At 37.3% G+C, this 16671-nt stretch overlaps 1 non-coding gene across 1 annotated transcript; it reads left to right on the top strand.

Moving 5' to 3' along the window:
• The first annotated feature begins 499 nt into the window (after nucleotides 1-499).
• LOC115898801 lies at nucleotides 500-606 on the top strand. The gene has a single exon (XR_004058467.1). It is a non-coding gene; the product is annotated as a U6 spliceosomal RNA (small nuclear RNA).
• Nucleotides 607-16671: the final 16065 nt, after the last annotated feature.

Genomic DNA, 16671 nt, shown 5'->3' on the forward strand with positions numbered 1-16671 from the left:
AAATTTGGGTTTGTGAAATGGTCTTTGGTATAGACTTTTCTAGTCAAATTAGGTCTAGTAGTGGTGAAGCCAGATTTTGGCTTGTGGATAGGCTTGAGTTGGGGGTTGTATGATGAATTGTGACTGAATAAAATCCTAGTATATTGGAGAAGCTGAATGTCTGTAGTGGATCTTTTAGTTTAAGGTTATTAGTTATAAGATTAAGCTCTATTGCTAGTAAGAAGCCTAAGGTGGTCACACCTAGGGCTGTAAGCTTCAGGTGGAGTGGTATGCTTTTTTGTGGGGATGAAGCAGGAATAATACTGTTGGTGATGATGAATCCGATGAAGATGCGGCTGATTGTTAGGCATTTAATTGAGTTGATTAGGAAGGGTTTGTTTTAGTTAATAATAACCAGAGTTGTGAAGTGAGGTTGCCCTATTAGAGCAAAGAAAATAATACAGGTACTGTAGACAGCTGTCAATGATGTGGCAATAAGAGTAATAGAAATGGCTCAGGCGTGCTTGCTTCGGCAGCACATATACTAAAATTGGAACGATACAGAGAAGATTAGCATGGCCCCTGCGCAAGGATGACACGCAAATTCGTGAAGCGTTCCATATTTTTTTGGGGTGCCTGAAAGTGAGGGCGAAAATGGAACCAAGTTGGAAAACACTCTTCAGGATATCATCCAGGAGAACTTCCCCAACCTAGTAGGGCAGGCCAACATTCAAATTCAGGAAATACAGAGAACGCCACAAAGATACTCCTCCAGAAGAGCAACTCCAAGACACATCATTGCCAGATTCACCAAAGTTGAAATGAAGGAAAAAATCTTAAGGGCAGCCAGAGAGAAAGGTCGGGTAACCCACAAAGGGAAGCCCATCAGACTAACAGCAGATCTCTCGGCAGAAACTCTACGAGCCAGAAGAGAGTGGGGGCCAATATTCAACGTTCTTAAAGAAAAGAATTTTAAACCCAGAATTTCATATCCAGCCAAACTAAGTTTCATAAGTGAAGGAGAAATAAAATCCTTTACAGATAAGCAAATGCTTAGAGATTTTGTCACCACCAGGCCTGCCTTACAAGAGACCCTGAAGGAAGCCCTGAACATGGAAAGGAACAACCGGTACCAGCCATCACAAAAACATGCCAAAATGTAAAGACCATCGAGGCTAGGAAGAAACTGCATCAACTAACGAGCAAAATAACCAGTTAATATCATAATGGCAGGATCAAGTTCACACATAACAATATTAACCTTAAATGTTAATGGACTAAATGCTCCAATTAAAAGACACAGACTGGCAAACTGGATAAAGAGTCAAGACCCATCAGTCTGCTGTATTCAGGAGACCCATCTCACATGCAGAGACATACATAGGCTCAAAATAAAGGGATGGAGGAAGATCTACCAAGCAAATGGAGAACAAAAAAAAGCAGGGGTTGCAATCCTTGTCTCTGATAAAACAGACTTCAAACCATCAAAGATCAAAAGAGACAAAGAAGGCCATTACATAATGGTAAAGGGATCAATTCAACAGGAAGAGCTAACTCTCCTAAATATATATGCACCCAATACAGGAGCACCCAGATTCATAAAGCAAGTCCTTAGAGACTTACAAAGAGACTTAGACTCCCATACAATAATAATGGGAGACTTCAACACTCCGCTGTCAACATTAGACAGATCAACGAGACAGAAAGTTAACAAGGATATCCAGGAATTGAACTCATCTCTGCACCAAGCGGACCTAATAGACATCTATAGAACTCTCCACCCCAAATCAACAGAATATACATTCTTCTCAGCACCACATGGCACTTATTCCAAAATTGACCACATAATTGGAAGTAAAGCACTCCTCAGCACATGTAAAAGAACAGAAATTATAACAAACTGTCTCTCAGACCACAGTGCAATCAAACTAGAACTCAGGACTAAGAAACTCAATCAAAACCGCTCAACTACATGGAAACTGAACAACCTGCTCCTGAATGACTACTGGGTACATAACGAAATGAAAGCGGAAATAAAGATGTTCTTTGAAACCAATGAGAACAAAGATACAACATACCAGAATCTCTGGGACACATTTAAAGCAGTGTGTAGAGGGAAATTTATAGCACTAAATGCCCACAAGAGAAAGCAGGAAAGATCTAAAATTGACACTCTAACATCACAATTAAAAGAACTAGAGAGGCAAGAGCAAACACATTCAAAAGCTAGCAGAAGGCAAGAAATAACTAAGATCAGAGCCGAACTGAAGGAGATAGAGACACAAAAAACCCTCCAAAAAATCAATGAATCCAGGAGTTGGTTTTTTGAAAAGATCAACAAAATTGACAGACCGCTAGCAAGGCTAATAAAGAAGAAAAGAGAGAGGAATCAAATAGATGCAATAAAAAATGATAAAGGGGACATCACCACCGACCCCAGAGAAATACAAACTACCATCAGAAAATACTATAAACACCTCTACGCAAATAAACTAGAAAATCTAGAAGAAATGGATAATTTCCTGGACACTTACACTCTTCCAAGACTAAACCAGGAAGAAGTTGAATCCCTGAATAGACCAATAGCAGGCTCTGAAATTGAGGCAACAATTAATAGCCTACCCACCAAAAAAAGTCCAGGACCAGATGGATTCACAGCTGAATTCTACCAGAGGTACAAGGAGGAGCTGGTACCATTCCTTCTGAAACTATTCCAATTAATAGAAAAAGAGGGAATCCTCCCTAACTCATTTTATGAGGCCAACATCATCCTGATACCAAAGCCTGGCAGAGACACATCAAAAAAAGAGAATTTTAGACCAATATCCCTGATGAACATTGATGCAAAAATTCTCAATAAAATACTGGCAAACCGGATTCAGCAGCACATCAAAAAGCTTATCCACCATGATCAAGTGGGCTTCATCCCTGGGATGCAAGGCTGGTTCAACATTCGCAAATCAATAAACGTAATCCAGCATATAAACAGAACCAAAGACAAGAACCACATGATTGTCTCAATAGATGCAGAAAAGGCTTTTGACAAAATTCAACAGCCCTTCATGCTAAAAACGCTCAATAAATTCGGTATTGATGGAACGTACCTCAAAATAATAAGAGCTATTTATGACAAACCCACAGCTAATATCATACTGAATGGGCAAAAACTGGAAAAATTCCCTTTGAAAACTGGCACAAGACAGGGATGCCCTCTCTCACCACTCCTATTCAACATAGTGTTGGAAGTTCTGGCTAGGGCAATCAGGCAAGAGAAAGAAATCAAGGGTATTCAGTTAGGAAAGGAAGAAGTCAAATTGTCCCTGTTTGCAGATGACATGATTGTATATTTAGAAAACCCCATCGTCTCAGCCCAAAATCTCCTTAAGCTGATAAGCAACTTCAGCAAAGTCTCAGGATACAAAATTAATGTGCAAAAATCACAAGCATTCTTATACACCAGTAACAGACAAGCAGAGAGCCAAATCAGGAATGAACTTCCATTCACAATTGCTTCAAAGAGAATAAAATACCTAGGAATCCAGCTTACAAGGGATGTAAAGGACCTCTTCAAGGAGAACTACAAACCACTGCTCAGTGAAATCAAAGAGGACACAAACAAATGGAAGAACATACCATGCTCATGGATAGGAAGAATCAATATCGTGAAAATGGCCATACTGCCCAAGGTTATTTATAGATTCAATGCCATCCCCATCAAGCTACCAATGAGTTTCTTCACAGAATTGGAAAAATCTGCTTTAAAGTTCATATGGAACCAAAAAAGAGCCCGCATTGCCAAGACAATCCTAAGTCAAAAGGACAAAGCTGGAGGCGTCACGCTACCTGACTTCAAACTATACTACAAGGCTACAGTCACCAAAACAGCATGGTACTGGTACCAAAACAGAGATATAGATCAATGGAACAGAACAGAGTCCTCAGAAATAATACCACACATCTACAGCCATCTGATCTTTGACAAACCTGAGAGAAACAAGAAATGGGGAAAGGATTCCCTATTTCATAAATGGTGCTGGGAAAATTGGCTAGCCATAAGTAGAAAGCTGAAACTGGATCCTTTCCTTACCCCTTATACGAAGATTAATTCAAGATGGATTAGAGACTTAAATGTTAGACCTAATACCATAAAAACCCTAGAAGAAAATCTAGGTAGTACCATTCAGGACATAGGCATGGGCAAGGACTTCATGTCTAAAACACCAAAAGCAACGGCAGCAAAAGCTAACATTGACAAATGGGATCTCATTAAACTAAAGAGCTTTTGCACAGCAAAAGAAACTACCATCAGAGTGAACAGGCAACCTACAGAATGGGAGAAAATTTTTGCAACCTACTCATCTGACAAAGGGCTAATATCCAGAATCTACAAAGAACTCAAACAAATATACGAGAAAAAAACAAACAACCCCATCAAAAAGTGGGGAAAGGATATGAACAGACATTTCTCAAAAGAAGATATTCATACAGCCAACAGACACATGAAAAAATGCTCATCATCACTGGCCATCAGAGAAATGCAAATCAAAACCACAATGAGATACCATCTCACACCAGTTAGAATGGCAATCATTAAGAAGTCAGGAAACAACAGGTGTTGGAGAGGATGTGGAGAAATAGGAACACTTTTACACTGTTGGTGGGATTGTAAACTAGTTCAACCATTATGGAAAACAGTATGGCAATTCCTCAAGGATCTAGAACTAGATGTACCATATGACCCAGCCATCCCACTACTGGGTATATACCCAAAGGATTATAAATTATTCTACTACAAAGACACATGTACACGTATGTTTATTGCGGCACTATTCACAATAGCAAAGACTTGGAATCAACCCAAATGTCCATCTGTGACAGACTGGATTAAGAAAATGTGGCACATATACACCATGGAATACTATGCAGCCATAAAAAAGGATGAGTTTGCGTCCTTTGTAGGGACATGGATGCAGCTGGAAACCATCATTCTTAGCAAACTATCACAAGAACAGAAAACCAAAAACCGCATGTTCTCACTCATAGGTGGGAACTGAACAATGAGATCACTTGGACTCGGGAAGGGGAACATCACGCACTGGGGCCTATCATGGGGAGGGGGGAGGGGGGAGGAGGGAGGGCTTGCATTGGGGAGTTATACAAGATATAAATGATGAATTGATGGGTGCTGACGAGTTGATGGGTGCAGCACACCAACATGGCATAAGTATACATATGTAACAAACCTGCACGTTATGCACATGTACCCTAGAACTTAAAGTATAATAAAAAAAAAAAAAAAAAAAAAAAAAAGTCACTGGTGATTCTGAGCATCACTAAAAGTGAAGCAATAATCAAAAAAAAAAAAAAAAAAAAAAAAAAAAAAAAAAAAAAAGAAATGGCTCAGGCATTGGTGTATGATGTGTTGTGGTTTCAATGAAATGGTCTTTAGAGTAGAAGCCTGTGAGGAAAGGTATAACTGTAAGTGCAAGGCTATCAATAATAAGAAAGGAGGAAGTGAGGAGTAAAATCTGAATAGCCCTCCTGTTTTTCAGATGACTTGTTCATCACTGAGGTTATGGATGATGGACCCTGAACATATAAATAATATAGCTTTGAAAAAGGCATAGGTACAGATGTGACGGAATGCTAGGTGTGGCTGATTAATGCCAATTGTGACTATTACAAGGCCTAGCTGGTTTGAGGTGGAGAATGCTACAATTTTTTTGATATCGTTTTGTGTGAAGAGGACAGATTGCTGTAAATAAGGTAGAAATAGCCCCCAGACATAATGTAAAGGTTTGAATTGATAGGTTATTTTCTATTAAATGGTAGAAGCTGATGAGCAGAAAAACTCCTGCTACAACTATAGTGCTGAGACTGGGGTTGGACCTTCTTTGGCAGATGAAAGTCAAGGGTGGAGGCCGAATTAGGCTGACTTTCCTGGTGCTGCTAAGAGAAGGCTAATTAATGGAAGGGAATTGGGGGTAAGGCCTAACCTAAATGTTTGTTGAAATTCTCGTGTCTTGGAAGACAGGAGGAATCATGCTATAGCAAAAATGAAGCCAATGTCACAGATGCGGTTGTATAGAACTGCTTGGAGGGCTGCTGTGTTAGCATCTACTCGGCCATACTATCAACTGATTAGTAAGAAAGACATGATTCCTATGTCTTCTCATTCAATAAAGAGTTGAAAGAGGTTGTTGACGGTAACCGGAATTAATATTGTGATGAAGAAAATAGGTATGTGAAGAATTGATTAATGTTAGGGTCTGAATTTATATATGATATTGAGAATTCTACAATAGATCAGGTAACAAATAGTGCTACTGGGATAAATATTGTGGAGAAGTAGTCTAATTTAAAGCTTAATGAGAGCTTGAGAGTTTGAATTGTCATTCAATGTCGGTTTGAGATAATGACTTCTTGGTCTGTGCATATAAACATTGTTGTGGGGATGAGGCTAATAATGAAGGCAAATGTGATAGATGTTTTTACATAGTTTGAGTATGAACTTTTTTTGCGAGGGTTGGCTAAGGTAATAGTGATCGGTAAGATTAAAGGGATCAGGGTTGTTATGGAGGTGGAATAATACATGTTTGTTACTTTTATTTGGAGTCGCACCCGTGTTTTTGGCTCCTAAGACCAATGGATGACTCGAATCCTTTAAAAGTTGAGAAATCCGTGTTGTTAGACATGGGGGCATGAGTTAGCAGTTCTTGCATACTTTCTCGGTAGGTAAGAAGTTGCAGGCTTCTATTGTTAAATCCACAGTCTAATATTTTGGTTAAACTCTACTACAGCAGGCAAACCCCATAATAATTTTAGGGTTTAAGGATAATAGGAAGATAGGTGCAAGATGTGCAAGCATTAATGTATTTTCTAGTGTAAAGGAATGTTTAATACTGTTAATATAATATGCAAGTGTCCCTTGGTGTGTTGATTAGCATATTTAGAGAGTAAAGGGCTGTAATTAGTATATTAAGTCCTATAAGCATAATAGTGATATTAGATCAGGAAAATGAGGCAGTAGTAACAAAGAGTTCTCCTACTAGATTAATGGTAGAGAGTAAGGCTAGGTTAGTAAGATTTGCTAAAAGTCATCAAGAGGCTATTAGTGGAGGCAGTGTTTGAAGGCGTCAGGTAAGTAATATGGTTCAGCTATGGGCTCGCTCATAGTTTGAATTTGCTAGGCAGAATAGCAAGGATGAATCGAGTCTATGAGCAGTTATAAGGGCAATTGCACCTGTAAAGCTTCAAAGAGTCTGAATGAGGGTAGCCATAATGACAAGTGCCATGTGGCTTACGGAGGAGTAGGCAATAAGTGACTTTATATCAGTTAGTCATAGACAAATAGAGCTTGTAGTAACTATCCATTATAGGGACAGTATGAGGAAAGGGTATGCTATATATTCTGTTAAGGAATTGAAAATAAGAGTAAGTTGTATTATACTGTAACCACCTAGCTTTAGGAGTACTACTGCAAGTACATTTGAGTCAGCAATAGGGGCTTCTACGTAGGCTTTCAGAAGGCATAGGTGAAGTCTGTATAGAGGTATTTTTACTTTGAAAGCTATTGTATATGCTAGTCATATAAGATTATCGGAACAGACAGCTAATAACTCTTGGTTGGTGAGTATTATTATTAGCATATTTAGTGAACCTGAGGTATTTCGAGTATAAGTAAGTGTTACAAGTAGAGGAAGGGATCCTACTAGTGTGTAAAATAAGAAGTGTGAGCTGCATTGAGGCGTTCTGGTCAGTTACGTCAGCAGGTAATGATAATTAAGGTAGGAACTAGTGTGGCTTCAAAGAGGACATGAAGTATAATTAGTTCTGTGGCTGTGAATGCTATAATTTAAAAAGTCTGTAGGGAATTCAATATAGAAATATAGAGCTTTTTCGTGAATAGACTGAGGATCAAGAGAAAGTGAAATTAGTCTTACAGTTTCAGAAAGACAGGAAGAAGAGGTGGAGGAGGTGGAAGGACATTCAAAAGAGGCAGGCATACTTGGTATAAACTTACAGAAATAGGTCATGATTTTATTTAGACTTTCAGCTTTTTTTCTCTCTAAAAATGTTTCTATATGGCATTAATCCTTCTTCTATTCTTTATAGTTAGTTTCAGTGCCTATGTCACAAAAGTAGTCAAAAGTAGTTTGAACAATTAAATATCTTCTGCCAGATTGCCTAATATCGAATTGATTTCTGAAACTGGTTCTTCTATGTCTACTTATCTCATTGTCTGGCACTTATTCAGAAGCACTCATCTCCATCAAATCATACAGTTTTAATTTCTCTGATGTAGTTTCCATAAGCTTTTGAATTTCTCCAAGATCCATATCTTGAAATCCTTCACCTCCCCCCATAATATTTTTGACATATCCACCATATTTTTCATGAACGTTTTTATCATCTCTGTTGTTAATACTATAAAGTCATGCATAACATCAGAACACAGTTTTCTCCAGCAGGAATTTTTTGTTTTGGGCTTAATGGCTTCTTAGCTTTTTCTGTAACAATGATAACAGCTTCAAAGGTATAATTCTTCTAGATTTTCATGATGTCCTCTCTGCTGTTTCTCTTCTATAGTGTTGACGATCCTTTACATAGAATACCATGTGTAGAGAGCCTTAAAGTTGTTTATGGCTCCTGATCCAGAGGACACTTTAGAGTGTTGTATTTGGAAGCAAGTAGACCACTTAAATGCCTTCAGTGCTAAATTTGTGAGGATCAGGGAACCCAGAAACATTGTCCAATATCAAAATAATTTTAGAAGACAGTCTCTTGCTTCTTTTGCTCAGTAACAAATGTTCTTTGAGGTATTTTCTCCCAGAGTAGGGGAGTTTCAGTTGCAAGAAAACCTGTTCAGACAGATATTCTTTCACTTTATTTATTTTCTCAAAGGCATCTGGAACTTATCTGTAGTTTCCTGGTTGGCAGAATTTATTTCTCCTGTTATCTTGATTTTTTAAACCAAACTGTTTTCTAAAATTATCGAACAAACCTTTTCTTGCATTGAATTACTTAGCTTTTGATCCTTCACTTTCCCTTTGCTTTAAGTTGTCATAGAATGACTTCACTTTTTTTTCAGATCACATTAGTTTTTTTGTTTGTTTGTTTTAACTTTAAGTTCTGGGATACATGTGCTGAATGTACAGGTTTGTTACATAGGTAGACATATGCCATGGTGGTTTGCTGCACCTGTCAACTCATCATCTAGATTTTAAGCCCTGCATGCATTAGGTATTTGTCCTAATGCTCTGCCTCCCCTGGTCCCCACCCATTGACTGGTCCAGGTGTGTGATGTTCCCCTCCCTGTGTCCGTGTGTTCTCATTGTTCAACTCCCACCTATGAGTGAGAACATGTGGTATTTGGTTTTCTGTTCCTGTATTAGTTTGCTGAGAACGATGGCTTCCAACTTCATCCGTGTCCCTGCAAAATATATGAACTCATCCTTTTTTATGGCTGCATGGTATTCCATGATGCATATGTGCCACATTTTCTTTATCCAGTCTATCATTGATGGGCATTTGGGTTGGATCCAAGTCTTTGCTGTTGTAAATAGTGCTGCAATAAACATACATGTGCATGTGTCTTTATAGTAGAATGGTTTATAATCCTTTCAGTATATACCCAGTAATGGGATTACTGGGTCAAATTGTATTTCTGGTTCTATATCCTTGAGGAATCCACACACTGTGTTCCACAATTGTTGAACTAATTTACACTCCCATCAACAGTGTAAAAGCATTTATATTTGCGTGCATCCTCACCAGCATCTGTTGTTTCCAGGGTTTTTAATGAGCATCATTCTACTGGTGTGAGATAGTATCTCACTGTGACTTTAATTTTCATTTCTTTAATGACCAGTGATGATGAAGTTATTTTTCATGTTTGTTAACCACATAAATGTCTTCTTTTGAGAAGTGTCTGTTCATATCCTTCACCCACTTTTTGATGGGGTTAGTTTTCTTATAAATTTGTTTAAGTGCCTTGTATTATAGATTCTGGATATTAGACCTTTGTCAGATGGATAGATGGCAAAAATTTTCTCCCATTCTGTAGGTTGCCTGTTTACTCTGATGATAGTTTCTTTTGCTGTGCAGAAGCTCTCTAGTTTAATTTGTCATTTAATGCCAATTTAAGCCATTTGTCATTTTTGGCTTTTATTGCAATTGTTTTTGGTGTTTTAGTCATGAAGTCTTTGCCCATGCCTATGTCCTGAATGGTATTGCCTAGGTTTTCTTCTGGGGCTTTTATAGTTTTAGGTTTTATGTTTACATCTTTAATTCATCTTGAGTTATCTTTTTGTATAAGGTGTACAGAAGGGGGCCAGTTTCACTTTTCTGCATATGGCTAGCCAATTTTCCCAGCACCATTTATTAAATAGGGAATCCTTTCCTCATTGCTTATTTTTGTCAGGTTTGTCTAAGATCAGATGGTTGTAGATGTGTGGTGCTACTTCTGAGGGCTCTGTTCTGTTCCAATGGTCTATATCTCTGTTTTGGTATCAGTACCATGCTGTTTTGATTACTGTAGCCCCATTGTCTCAGCCCAAACATTTCTTAAGCTCATAAACAACTTTAGCAAAGTCTCAGGATACAAAATCAATATGCAAAAATCACAAGCATTCCTATACACCAATAATAGACAACCAGAGAGCAAAATCATAACTGAACTCCTATTCACAATTGCTAAAAAGAGAATAAAATACCTAGGAATACAACTTACAAGGGACGTGAAGGACCTCTTCAACAGAACTACAAACCACTGCTCAAGGAAATAAGAGAGGACACAAACAAATGGAAAAACATTCCATGCTCATGTATAGGAAGAATCAATATTGTGATTGGCCATACTGTCCAAAGTAATTTATAGATTCAATGCTTTTCCCATAAAGCTACCATTGACTTTCTTAACAGAACTAGAAAAAAAAAAACTACTTTAAATTTCGTATGGAAGCAAAATAGAGTTCGTACAGCCAAGACAATCCTAAGCAAAAAGAACGAAGCTGGAGGCATCATACTACCTGACTTCAAACTATACTATAAGGCTACAATAACCATATTAGATTCTATAGGTATGCTTTTCTATGGCAGTCCTGAATTCACATAAAAGCTGAATTATCTTTTTTGTCTTTTTTTTTTTTTTTTTTTTTTTTTTTAGATGCTGTCTTGCTTTGTTTCCCAGACTGGAGTGCAGTGGTGTGATCTTGTCTCACTGCAACCTCCGCCTCCTGGGTTCAAGTGATTCTTGTGCCTCAACCTCCTGAGTAGCTGAGACTACAGGCACGCACCACCACTCCTGGCTAATTTTTTTTTTTTTTTTTTTTTTTTTTTTTTTTTTTAGTAGAGATGGGGTTTCACCGTGTTTTCCAAGCTGGTCTCGAACTCCTGGCCTCAGGTGATCCACCCAGCTCGGCCTCGCAAAGTGCTAGGATTACAGGCGTGAGCCACCATGCCTGACCAAAGCTGCATTTTTAATACAAGATAAAAAGATAGTTCACAAAACAATGCGAGGTTTTTAGGTTTGCTGGCATAGTTGCAGTCATGGCTTCACAAATTTCTTTTTGTGTTTTCTTTCACAATGGTATTTATGCTGGATTGATTTGTCTTAAAACTGCAGGCAGCCATAGCTGCAGACCTCAATCTATAGTATGTATCAAGCAACTCAACTTTTTATGTAATGCCATTACTTTTCTCTGCTTCTTGAGAGTACTTCAAGCATTTACTAGTGGTGCTTCATATAGGTTTCATGGTGTGATCCAAGGTTTACAGTATTGTACTGAACACACAAAAAAAATATTCAAGAATCACCAGAGATCACTTATTCTGGGATACACAATTTACTGGGAAGGTGAACTCTTCACATAGAGATGATTAGCATCACACAATATTTTAAGGGGATATTTAAAACACTTGAGCTCATTACAATAGCAACAGTAAGTGGCCATAAAATTATTACCATATGAACTATAGTTAATTTTATGCAATTATGATTTAGTATAGTATTTTTACTTTTTTTACATTTTTCTTATTTGTTAATGGCATCATGTACAGCCTATATGTGTTTGTCTTCATACGCTTTGATGAATTCTAATTTTTTATAATATATTTATGTACAACTATGGTAGTAAGTGATAAAATAGACATTATCTACATATCTTTTATGTATTTATAAAATTTAATTTTTCTTTAATTTTTTAAAAATTTTCCTAGACTATGTAGTTTGTGAGATTTTTCAAATTGTTACAAATCACTAAAAATGTTTCAATATATTTATTTTTTTTAATCTGCATATATGTGAAGCTGTGCAGCTTAATTTCATTTTGTTTCAGAGCCAGCTAAAGTTGTTCATGATAGTCCCTTTTTTTAAACTTAATTTCTGGAGTACATGTGCAGAATGTTCAGATTTGTTACATAGGTCAACGTGTGCCATGGTGGTCTCCTGCACCTATCAACACATCTCCTTTGTATTTATATAGTATCAGTTGTAATGTCTCTGTATTCATAACAGAGTTTATTTATTTGCGTCATTTCTTTTTTCTTCTTTGTGTAGCTACAGATTTGTTGATTTTATCTTTTCAAAAATCTAACCCTGTTTAATTGATCTTCTGTAGTTTTTGAAGTCTCTATTTTGTTTCTTTCTGCTCTCATTTTTATTACCTACTTTCTTCCACTAATTTTAGTTTAGTTTTTTCTTGTTTTTTTCTGGGTCCTTAAGGTGCAATGCTAGGTTGTTTATTTGAGATCTTTATGCTTTTTTGATGTGGGTTCTTACTGATATAAACTTCCTTCTTAGAACTGATTTTGCTGCATCCCAAAGGTTTCAGTATGTTGTGTTTAATGTTCCATTTGTCTCAATAGATATTTTAATTTCTCTTTTAAATATCTTCATGAATCCATTTGTTGTTTAAGAGTATGTTGTTTAATTGCATATGTTTCTAAGCTTCTTCAGTTACGGATTCCTGATTTTATACTGTGGTGCTCAGAAAAGATACTTGATATAATTTCAATCTTCTTAAATTTGTTAAAGCTTGTTTTATGCCTTAATGTACGATCCATCCTGGAGAATGTTCAGGTGCTGCTGCTAAGAGTGTGAATTTTGTAACCGCTGGATAGAATGTCCTGTAAATGTCTGTTAGATCTGTTTCATCTAGAGTGCAGTTTAAGGCTAATACTTATTTATTTTATGTCTGTATGATTTGTCCATTGCTAAAACTTAGGTGTTGAAATCCTCTACTATTATTGTAATGCAGTCTATCTCTCCTTTTAAATCTATTAATACTTGCTTTATATATTTAGGTGCTCCAATATAGGGTGCATATTTATCTAAAATTATGATATCCTCTTGCTGAATTGAATCTTTTCATATGTAATGAGCTTTTTTGTCTTTTTTTTTAAAGTTTTGGACTTAATGTCTACTTTATCTAATATAAACAAAGCTATTCCTGCTCTCATTTGGTTTGCATTTTCATGGAATAACTTTTTTATCTCTTCACTTTCAGTCTATGTATATTCTTATAGATGAAGTGAGTCTTTTGCAGGCAACATATAGTTGGGTCTTGTTTTTTAAAATCTATTCAGCCACTCTATGTCTTTGGATTGAAGACTTTAATCAATTTACATTCAAGATCATTATTGATAGGTAAGAAATGACATTGATTGGTAAGATACTCCATTTTGTTAATTGTTTCCTAGTTGTTTTATAGATCCTTTCATTCTTTTTCTCTGTCTTTGTGGTTAAGTAATTTTTCTTTAACAGTGTGTTTTGATTTCTTGCTTTTTATTTTTAGTGTATCTATTATAGGTTTTTGCTTTGCGCTTATCATGAGGTGCACAGGAAAAATCATAATTATAATGTGTTATTTTATTTTATTTTATTTTATTTTATTTTTATTATTTTTTTTTTTTAATTATACTTTAAGTTCTAGGGTACATGTGCATAACGTGCAGGTTTGTTACATATGTATACTTATGCCATGTTGGTGTGCTGCACCCATCAACTCGTCAGCACCCATCAATTCATCATTTATATCATGTATAACTCCCCAATGCAATCCCTCCCTCCTCCCCCCTCCCCATGATAGACCCCAGTGTGTGATGTTCCCCTTCCCGAGTCCAAGTGATCTCATTGTTCAGTTCCCACCTATGAGTGAGAACATGCGGTGTTTGGTTTTCTCTTCTTGTGATAGTTTGCTAAGAATGATGGTTTCCAGCTGCATCCATGTCCCTACAAAGGACGCAAACTCATCCTTTTTTATGGCTGCATAGTATTCCATGGTGTATATGTGCCACATTTTCTTAATCCAGTCTGTCACAGATGGACATTTGGGTTGATTCCAAGTCTTTGCTATTGTGAATAGTGCCGCAATAAACATACGTGTGCATGTGTCTTTGTAGTAGACTAATTTATAATCCTTTGGGTATATACCCAGTAGTGGGATGGCTGGGTCATATGGTACATCTAGTTCTAGATCCTTGAGGAATTGCCATACTGTTTTCCATAATGGTTGAACTAGTTTACAATCCCACCAACAGTGTAAAAGTGTTCCTATTTCTCCACATCCTCTCCAACACCTGTTGTTTCCTGACTTCTTAATGATTGCCATTCTAACTGGTGTGAGATGGTATCTCATTGTGGTTTTGATTTGCATTTCTCTGATGGCCAGTGATGATGAGCATTTTTTCATGTGTCTGTTGGCTGTATGAATATCTTCTTTTGAGAAATGTCTGTTCATATCCTTTCCCCACTTTTTGATGGGGTTGTTTGTTTTTTTCTCGTATATTTGTTTGAGTTCTTTGTAGATTCTGGATATTAGCCCTTTGTCAGATGAGTAGGTTGCAAAAATTTTCTCCCATTCTGTAGGTTGCCTGTTCACTCTGATGGTAGTTTCTTTTGCTGTGCAAAAGCTCTTTAGTTTAATGAGATCCCATTTGTCAATTTTGGCTTTTGCTGCCGTTGCTTTTGGTGTTTTAGACATGAAGTCCTTGCCCATGCCTATGTCCTGAATGGTACTACCTAGATTTTCTTCTAGGGTTTTTATGGTATTAGGTCTAACATTTAAGTCTCTAATCCATCTTGAATTAATCTTCGTATAAGGGGTAAGGAAAGGATCCAGTTTCAGCTTTCTACTTATGGCTAGCCAATTTTCCCAGCACCATTTATTAAATAGGGAATCCTTTCCCCATTTCTTGTTTCTCTCAGGTTTGTCAAAGATCAGATGGCTGTAGATGTGCGGTATTATTTCTGAGGACTCTGTTCTGTTCCATTGGTCTATATCTCTGTTTTGGTACCAGTACCATGCTGTTTTGGTTACTGTAGCCTTGTAGTATAGTTTGAAGTCAGGTAGCGTGACGCCTCCAGCTTTGTCCTTTTGACTTAGGATTGTCTTGGCAATGCGGGCTCTTTTTTGGTTCCATATGAACTTTAAAGCAGTTTTTTCCAATTCTGTGAAGAAAGTCATTGGTAGCTTGATGGGGATGGCATTGAATCTATAAATAACCTTGGGGAGTATGGCCATTTTCACGATATTGATTCTTCCTATCCATGAGCATGGTATGTTCTTCCATTTGTTTGTGTCCTCTTTGATTTCACTGAGCAGTGGTTTGTAGTTCTCCTTGAAGAGGTCCTTTACATCCCTTGTAAGCTGGATTCCTAGGTATTTTATTCTCTTTGAGGCAATTGTGAATGGAAGTTCATTCCTGATTTGGCTCTCTGCTTGTCTGTTGCTGGTGTATAAGAATGCTTGTGATTTTTGCACATTAATTTTGTATCCTGAGACTTTGCTGAAGTTGCTTATCAGCTTAAGGAGATTTTGGGCTGAGATGATGGGGTTTTCTAAATATACAATCATGTCATCTGCAAACAGGGACAATTTGACTTCTTCTTTTCCTAACTGGATACCCTTGATTTCTTTCTCTTGCCTGATTGCCCTAGCCAGAACTTCCAACACTATGTTGAATAGGAGGGGTGAGAGAGGGCATCCCTGTCTTGTGCCAGTTTTCAAAGGGAATTTTTCCAGTTTTTGCCCATTCAGTATGATATTAGCTGTGGGTTTGTCATAAATAGCTCTTATTATTTTGAGGTACGTTCCATCAATACCGAATTTATTGAGCGTTTTTAGCATGAAGGGCTGTTGAATTTTGTCAAAAGCCTTTTCTGCATCTATTGAGACAATCATGTGGTTCTTGTCTTTGGTTCTGTTTATATGCTGGATTACGTTTATTGATTTGCGAATGTTGAACCAGCCTTGCATCCCAGGGATGAAGCCCACTTGATCATGGTGGATAAGCTTTTTGATGTGCTGCTGAATCCGGTTTGCCAATATTTTATTGAGGATTTTTGCATCAATGTTCATCAGGGATATTGGTCTAAAATTCTCTTTTTTTGTTGTGTCTCTGCCAGGCTTTGGTATCAGGATGATGTTGGCCTCATAAAATGAGTTAGGGAGGATTCCCTCTTTTTCTATTGATTGGAATAGTTTCAGAAGGAATGGTACCAGCTCCTCCTTGTACCTCTGGTAGAATTCAGCTGTGAATCCATCTGGTCCTGGACTTTTTTTGGTGGGTAGGCTATTAATTGTTGCCTCAATTTCACAGCCTGCTATTGGTCTATTCAGGGATTCAACTTCTTCCTGGTTTAGCCTTGGGAGAGTGTAAGTGTCCAGGAAATTATCCATTTCTTCTAGA

Source organism: Rhinopithecus roxellana, chromosome 7 (genome assembly GCF_007565055.1).
Source record: "Rhinopithecus roxellana isolate Shanxi Qingling chromosome 7, ASM756505v1, whole genome shotgun sequence".
Lineage (NCBI taxonomy): Eukaryota > Metazoa > Chordata > Mammalia > Primates > Cercopithecidae > Rhinopithecus > Rhinopithecus roxellana.